Raw genomic sequence first — 8886 nt, forward strand, 5'->3', positions numbered from 1 at the left:
CCCCATCAGGATTTGTCCTTCCCAAAGCTTGGGCGGATGGAGGAGGAGGCTGCGAGGAAGAGGAAGATGCCTTGGGCCCCCCAGGCAGGTGAGGAGGAAGTCAGTGGCCCTTTGGGCGGGTGTTGTGCTGGCTCTGGCAGCCCAGCATGGCCCCCGGCTGCAGGACAACCCCGCTGCCGCCGCCGTCCTGCCGGGGCCGGAGTTGGGGGGATGTCCTTGGCCTTCCCTGTGGGCCGGAGGCAAATCCCCTCCCTGTCCTTCTTGCTTCCTGCCCCAGGCCCTGAGCTGAGGACGGAGAGCCCGGAGGACAAATCCCCCCGTGAGACCCTGGTGGGAGAGGCCGTTTTGAAGGGCTCCACGGCTCAGGAAGGCAGTGGGGAGGAAAAGACCCAGAGATCCCCCCACAGGAGGGACTCTAAAGCCAGCCCAGGGTGCTCTGAGGAGGAAAGACCCAGCCTGTGCCAGGAAGGCGGCCGGAGCTTGAGGGGGAGCTCTGAGCTGGTGGTCCCTGAGCAGCCTCCCAGCAGGGAGAAGCGCTTCAGATGCTTGGAATGTGGGAAGAGCTTCAGGAAGAGCACCAACCTCCTCAGCCACCAGCATATCCACACTGGAGAACGTCCCTACACTTGTAGGGAATGTGGGAAGAGCTTCAGGGACAGCTCCACCCTGATCCACCACCAGCGCATTCACACTGGGGCATGGCCCTACACATGTGGGGAATGTGGGAAGAGCTGCAGGGACAGGTCTTACTTGCTCCGACACCAGCGCGTCCACACTGGGGAACAGCCCTACATGTGCTTGGAATGTGGAAAGAGGTTTCAGACCAGCTCCAATCTCCTCGTGCACCAGCGGACGCACACGGATGAGAGGCCCTTCCGTTGCACCGACTGTGGGAAGGGCTTCAACCGGAACGCCCACCTCGTCACCCACCGGCGCGTCCACACTGGGGAGAGGCCCTACAAGTGTGGGGAGTGTGAGAAGAGCTTCTCTGACAGGTCTACCTTCAACAGACACCAAAGGACCCACCAGTAAGAGAAGCCCTCTGAGTGCCCCGTCTGCGGGAAGAGCTTTGGCCGCTGCTTCCACCCCAAATGAAGCCCCTGATGGTGAGGCAACCCCTGGAGTCCAGTGACTGTCAGTCCATCCCTTTCGACCACAAAGGGCCAGTCCCCTTTCCCAGGGGCAGCTTTTGCCAACAGAGCCCTTCTTGGGGGGTGTGTGGAGATTCCTGCCTTGGCTGGGGACCCCCCAAGGTCACTGCTGGAGGTTGAGAGCAGAGATCTCCCCACGAGCGTTGGTCTGGGGGAGTTCCATCCATCTCTAATTAAGAATTCTTGCTTTTGTGCCAGCTTGAGTAGAGTTGCTTCAAGACTTGCTTTAGTGTAGAGCACTGTCCTATCTTATCCTGTACTGCTGGTAGTTTTAGTGTTTCTATTGTGCAGTAAATAATTCTGATGAAGATCTTTTGTCTGATCATTTGGAACCCTAAATAAATTCATTTCTATCAGTAGATCTGATTTGCCATCATTAAAACTTAGGGGACAAAAGTGGTTCAGTCACATCTCCGTAGTTCCTCTAAACTGAATGTGTTGGCATAAACCGATGTCTTTAGACCCTTTTAGGTTTTTTTTTATTTTTCTAATTTTTATAAGCTTTATATGTAATTATAGTAGAAGTAGATTTTAAAAGTAGCTATATTATATTCCTCATCCTTTAGCACAAGTAGTTTACACATTCCTCAACCCTCTTACCCCATTCCATGCTCCCTATATCAATTCTACCCTTCAATTCAGTAGATATGTTTACTCTCTTGTCAAGGCAGGCCTGGTAATTGAGAGGTTACAGTAACACCTTTGTAATCTTGAGATAACAAGTTCGAATCCTGGTGTGTGTTTTGTTTGTGTTTTGCTGTCGTGGGTTGTGTGGATTCAAAGTTTAAGATTCCTAAGGAATCTCCCTCTGAGTTTGGTTTTGAAACACTGGAAAACTTTGACCGGTTCTGAGACAACTTTAAAAAAGGAAGAACTTTGTAGGCTGTCTGTAGGTGCTTGGCCTCTGTTTGGACAAATGAGAGGAGTGACTTGGCTGGAATTTGGTTCTTTTGAACTAGACACAGTGTTGCAATTAATTTTGCTTTTTAATGTAGAACAGAAATGGGAAGAAATCCAGTATGCAGAATTGTTTATGTTTCTATTACCATGCGCTGGATTGGGAGGGGGAGATAAGAAAAATGAAGGCTCAAAAGAGACAGAAAAATCAGAAATGGCTTTAGAAAAAGGGAAGAAGAAAAGTCGAGTTAAGGCTGTTCCCGTCCCACAAATTTTATTTAAAGTTTTATTTAAGTTCCTTTCTCACTGGTTGAGTTACAGCAATGGAAGGATTCTGTAGGGGCATATAGAGATAACCCAGAGAGAGCAGCAAACTATGTCCAGAGAGCAATCAAAACTCAGAACCCTGACTGGTATGACCTGGAAGTTATGATGGATACTTTATTAGATCAGACAGAGAAGGAGATGGTAAAAAGAGCTGCTCGAACTGCAACTGAGATGCTAAAAACCTCTGGGCAGTTTCCAGGGGAAGATATATAAAGGATATCTTCCCTCCTGACGATCCCAAATGGGATCCTAACGTGGCAGCAAATCTGGAAGCATTGAAACGTTATCAAGACTGGGTAATTTATGGATTCTGGCACGGGGTTCCGAAGGCGATAAACTGGTCCAAAATGTGTGAGGTTGGACAAGATACAAATGAATCACCCACAGATTTTCTGAACGGGTTGAAGGATGTCATCAGGAAATATACTGACATGGACATAGAGTCAGATCTGGGAAAGAAAAACCTGGTGTACTTATTTGTGGGGACAGTCCACAGATGACATAAGGAAAATAATTAGAAGCTGAAATTAAATTCAGCAAGGGGGGGGGGAAAAGTTGTAATTCCAGATACTAAATATATCGAGGCAGCTGCTTTCTTTATACAGGAAAGTCATGGAGAGATCCCTGCAGAAGTTGAAAATGCTGTCATACCTTTAGTCTGGGCCAGTGAGTACCCTGGGAAGTCAAAACAAGCTGAACCAGTAAGCATCACACTCAGACCAGGAGCAGTCCCGGTAAGGCAAAACCAATATCCTTTGAAACTAGAAAGCCGAAAAGGCTTAGCACCTATAATTGAAAGATTTCTTAAATTTGGTTTACTGGTGGAATGTGAATCCAGATTTAATACCCCCAACCTACCGGTAAAAAAGGCTGATGGCAAAAGCTATCGGCTGGTCCAAGATCTTAGGGCCATCAATAAAATAACTGAGGACATCTACCCTATACACTGTTAACCACATTGACAGAAGATTTAGGATGGTTCACTGTACTTGATCTTAAAGATGCCTTTTTCTGCATTCCTGTACACGAAGACAGCCAAGAGATTTTTGCCTTTGAGTGGGAAAATCCTGAGACAGGGAGGAAAACGCAACTAACCTGGAGAGTTCTTCCACAAGGCTTTAAGAACAGTCCAACAATTTGGCCCTGAAAACGGCCAAAGAGGGAGTTGTAACGTGGACAGAGGAGACCAGAGATGTGTTTAAACAACTGAAACAGTCCTTGATGTCAGCTCCAGCACTAGGATTTACCAGATTTAACTAAACCTTTCGAACTGTTCACACACGAGCAGTTGATGCCAATTTGTGCCCCAAAGAAGGCGCGGAGAAACTGCTCAGAGATGAATTTTCAGTCTATAAGCAGGAGGTATTTATTTATTTACGACTGGGGAGCAGCCCAGGTCGCCCTGGACAAACTACTCCGCTCGAGTAACTTACAATTGAGCCTTTTATATGCTTTTTGTCAAGCAATTGCATCACACATTATGAATATTCATTATATTGCAACATCGACTTTTAATATTCATAACAGGCAGAGTTGAGGCGGAGTTAGACATGTGGTCTCCAATTTGGGGAGAATTTCAGGGGTCATTCCTGTTCTTCATCTTCATGAACTCAGTGTCCTTCCATCATCATCTTCATAAACTTTTGATCCTTCCCTAATTTGGATAGTTTCCTTGTGCATTTGGCAGGGATTTCCAGTGTCTGGCAAGAGTACCTGATTTCTTGGCTCCTCCCTTTTATTATCTCCCTTTGTTTGTCTTCTATATGTTCTTTTTTGTGTATGCTAGCATTTTTAGTTCTTTCTGTCCATGTTTTATGTTCTTTCATGTCAGAGCGTCCTGTATTCTAGTGAATTTATTATCTCCGCTGTGTCTTAGTAAAGTTTTTTATGCTTTTCCTTAAAGCCTGCATTTTGTATTTAATTCTCTAATTCCTGTATTGCTCTACTAAATTCGCATTCCAGGTTTTACCTGGCTTCACTGCTGCCGCCTTTCCGTCTTCTGCTGCCCACTCCCAGTGGAGAAGAACTCCCAGCTTTTTCAGTCCCAGACCTGGGTCCAGTTGAACACTGTTTCTGAGTTTCTAGGACCCCAGCTGGGGGGCTGAGGGGCCGTGGTCCCCAGCGGAGCTCCTGCCCCTTCTCCCCTCGTGCTCTCAGAACATGGCCACTTCTTCTCCAACTCCCTCATCCCCCTTCTTTTCCGCTCTGCTGTGATAGGTTTGAATTTTGCAGGGGCGCTGATTGGGTCAACATCAGCAGAGACACCACCCCCTCGAGGGTTCCCATTTTTTGAACTCCAGGGGGAAAAAACACCTTGTTTCCCCACCACACCCCCGGAAACCAAAGAACCAAGCCCCCACCATGGGACAGTTCAACCCCATCCGTGTGCCAAAGGCTCCTTTGTGATGTCACAGCCTATCCTCTCCAGTCCGGAACAGCCCCTGGTGACCAAAGAACCAACACCTCACACCCCACAGTGCAGCCCCACCCGTGTTCCATGGGCGCCTTTGGGATGTCACGGCCTATCCTCTCCATTCCGGAATAGCCCCTGGCAACCAAAGAGCCAACGCCTCACCACCCTGAAATGCAGCCCCACCCATGTGTCATGGACCCCTTGGTGATGTCACGGCCTATCCTCTCCATTCCGGAATGGGCCTTGGCAACCAAAGAACCAACGTCCTACAACCCCAAAGTGAAGCCCCACCTGTGTGCCATGGGCCCCATTGGGATGTCACGGACTATCCTCTCCATTCCGGAATAGCCCCTGGCGACCAAAGAACCAACACCCCACAGCAGCACAGTGCAGACCAAGCCACATGCTTTGGGCCACTTTGTTATCCTACCCATTCCGGCCTATCCTCTCCGTTCCGGAATAGCCCCCTGGGGTGGCTTGAGACCCCTAAACATCCAATTCTTTAGTCCAAGCCCCCTCCCACAACTCACCCCAGTGGGAGAGGGCTTTTCCACACACAACACAAGAGTCAAGATGGGGGGAAGGGAATTCTATTCCAATTAGGACACAAAGAAATATTCGAATACATTCTAGACACAATCCTAACTCTCTCTCCTGTGATCCACCAGGATTTACAATGGATCCAATCTCTTCTCCCTCCAAGAAAAGTCCAGAAGGGAAAAAGGAAAGATCCTTTCCACCCTCAGGGCAGCAGTCTCTCTTCTTCCATGCAGCAGTCCGAGCTGAAGTTGGAGCTGGATCTCTTTCCATTCCACACAAGGGAGGGTCTCCTCTCACCTCTCTCAGCCCTTCGGCTCCAAGCCAAGGTCTCTCTCCTGTGCACTGCCATTGCTGGGACAAAAGCTCGCCTCACCACGTTGATGCCTTAAGCCCCTAGTGGTTTTCCTATTTTTCTACCTTATAAGTTTTATAGGTAATAGAAGTAGATTTTAGAAGCACCCTTTCTCCCTCTTCTCCATAGCTCCCCTTAGTTTACATTCCTTAATCCTCTTACCCCATTCCACACTCCCCATATCAGCCCTATCCCCGTATCCAGTAGAAGATGTTTTGTCTCTTGTCAAGGCAAGGCCTATTCTGTTTGGGGAATGCCTGTGTCTTGGCCTAAACCGCAGGACAGAGTCAAAGAACTGGGTGACTCTGCTCTCTGTACCCCGAAGATGATGAAGGATGATGAAGAGAGGGTCCCAAAATGCACCCCAGACCCAATTCAGAGGATGGGCCAGGGGGTGGACCAGGTCAAAAGTTACGGGGTGGACACACTTGGGATTGGACAGATATGGTTATAAATGTAACATCTCAGGCACAGCCTGTGCGTGTCGTATACCATCGATTGCCTTGGCACGATTAAACCCTTTCCTTATCTCACCCTAATTAATGGCTCCTGGATTTTTTCTTAGCACCAACTGAGCAGGCAACATGCTGTTCCCACAGCTTGGGCTGGCACGTGTACAAGGACTTGCTTCCTTTCCCACAGCTTGCCATGGTGGGAGTTTTGCCCAGTGTGCTTTCAGTCTGCAGGTGGGAATCTTTGCCTGGATGGGTTCCCCAGACCTGCCTTACCAGCCCTGGCTTCCTGTTGGGGCTGTCTGCTCTTTCCCACAGTCTGCACAGTGCAATTCTGTCCTGGGTGCTTCTTCCAAAGCTACACCTCCATTTAGGCCTTGGAATTAAATGCCTTCCTGTTTGCCACCAGTGCTTATGTCTTGTGGAATCTTATGGGATTTTCTTTCTTTGACAGTGTTTTGAGACCGTTCATTGTGCCCTTCAAGTCCTTACATGTGCACACACACACACCACTCTCACCAGTGTCTGGCCCTCCAAAGAACACAAGCCCTGATGATTTGTAGCTCCCACTCCAGTGGTTGGCACTTGGAGCTCCCTCCGGACCCAGAGCTCAGAGCTCCCTTGTCCCAGAAAGTTTAAAGATATTGTGCCTCATTCTGCCAAGACAACCCTTGGAAAAAAGTGTCCCTCTGTGTTTCCTGGGATAAGAGCACTCTACTGTCATCTTCAAAAACCTTGGAGAGGTCTCAGAGATCTCCCAGGAAGGAATCTGGGGCCTCAAGCACATGACTCATATATAGAGGCTGAGGACTCAGGGATCAGTGGTGCGAAGACTGGGGACAGTAGAGGAGTAGCCTGAGAGGTCTGGAAGGGGGGTGTCAGAGCTGGTGGAGCTTTTCTTCACGGCAGAAAACAGCCTAAGAAAGAACAAATGCCACCAAGGGCAGCTGGGGTGGCCTAGACTGGTGAAAAGTAAGAAATTTCCCTCTGAGGTCAGTGTTGTGCTGCAATATGTCACAAAGAAGGAGTCTGGATGAGCCCAAGGCTTTGTGTGTCCAGGAAGATCCAGGGAAGATGCAGAGATGTCAGTGCAGGAAGGTGCCAGCCAGGTGGGGCAGCCGGGGGGATGACGACAGCCTGCAGGGAAAGGGGCAGGGCATGGACACCATAGGACAGCCTGGGCTGGAGAGGAGAGAGGGAGGGGGAGAAGCTGAAAGGCCCTGACAGAGCCACCTTCTGCAGGCCTTTGGCCATGGCTGCTGTCTGTGGCCCTGATGCCAGGAGGAGACAAGTGGCCCTTGCAGCCCTGGGGCCTCAGGGCCTCCTTGTCCCTGCTCAGCAGCCTGGCAGGTGCCACCCCATGGTCCTGCCCTTGGCATTGCACATCCCACATCCCAGTGCCTCAGGAAGAGCCCTGAGGAATGAGGCAGGGACAGGATGTGCCTTCCCAGGGGCTGGGGGTCAGGGCTTGGCCCGTTGGATGAAGGAAACAAGTCACTGTTTATTCAGCATTCGAGACACCTTTCCCTTACTTGTCCATCCTTGTCATCACTGTCTGCAGTTTTCTGTTCCAATTGGAATCTGGGGACACTTTCTGACTCCTCTCCCTCAGTGAGACCCATTAACAGTACCAGAAACTTTAGTGTTTCAATCTCACTTTGACTTCTTGAAAAGTTGTTTGAACTTCCTCTCAGGGACTGAGTCTCATGTAAACAACACCAAACCCCCCTGGGGGTCATGAAATGCCTGGGGCTGTTGCTGTGCTGCTGAGCTGGGCCGGGCTCCTGGCACACAGGGAGCTCCTGGTAACCAAGAAGAGCTTCAAAGACACAGCTCTGCTGGTGAGCAGCTCCTCTGCACAGCCCAGCAGGGCTGAGGGCACTGCCTGCAGCACCCAGGGCACAAAAACAAGGCAGAGAGAGGTTGCACACCGCCTGGGCTGGGAGGGAAGTTGAGAGGAAGATCCACTGCAGGAGGAATCTTTCCAGGCTTCCTCACGGTGAGTCAGCATGAAGGGCAATGTGTCTGCAGTTGGTGCAAAGATCTCCTAATGCTGGCACATCCCACTCCCTGCTGCACCGTCCCAGGCACATCCCAGCAGGGTTCCCTTCTCTCAGGGATGGCTGCAGGGCTGTGAAGCCAGGCTGTGCCACCCAGGCTGCCCCAAGCTGTCCTGCAGAGCAGGTCCTGCAGCCCAGGGCTGTGCCGGGGCAGGAGCTTTGCCACTGCCAGGGGCAGGTCTCAGCCGGGCTGGGGAGCTCCCTCAGGGCTGGGCAGAGGCTGGGGGTGGAAAGAGCAAAACCTGGCAGGGCAGGGCAGGTTTCTTCTGCTATCAAATGAGAGTTTCATGGGTCAGGGCTGCTCACAGAACCAGGGAACCCCAGGATATATCCAGGGGATACTTCAAGGGGAAGGTCCAAGGAGGGATTTCTCTCAAGCTCTCAAGCCACATGCCTGGTGGTTTGAGTTGCAGAGGGAACTGTGAGGAGCTGCCCAGGGCTGAGAACAACTTCCTGGCACTGTTGTTTTCTGGGAGGTGGCAGAGCTGGCTCAGGATGACGCTGCCCTGAGTGCCCAGTGGTCTCTGCCTTGGCCTCTCCCAGCTGGACCCTTCCTGTGCATTTCCTTGGTTCTCAGCTTGCCCCTGGTCCTGAGGTTGTTCCCTCCTTCTCTCAGTCAGGCTCATGCTGTTCAAGCTACACAGTCCAACAGTAATCCTGAGATTCTCCTATGGCAGGTGTGTCCCTGGGAATG

General features: G+C 50.5%; 1 pseudogene; it reads left to right on the forward strand.

Annotated features, from left to right (window-relative positions):
- Positions 1-496: 496 nt before the first annotated feature.
- Positions 497-5269, forward strand: LOC113980091 (annotated as a pseudogene).
- Positions 5270-8886: the final 3617 nt, after the last annotated feature.

Source organism: Neopelma chrysocephalum, unplaced genomic scaffold (assembly GCF_003984885.1).
Source record: "Neopelma chrysocephalum unplaced genomic scaffold, ASM398488v2 Primary Assembly neopelma1_92205, whole genome shotgun sequence".
NCBI lineage: Eukaryota > Metazoa > Chordata > Aves > Passeriformes > Pipridae > Neopelma > Neopelma chrysocephalum.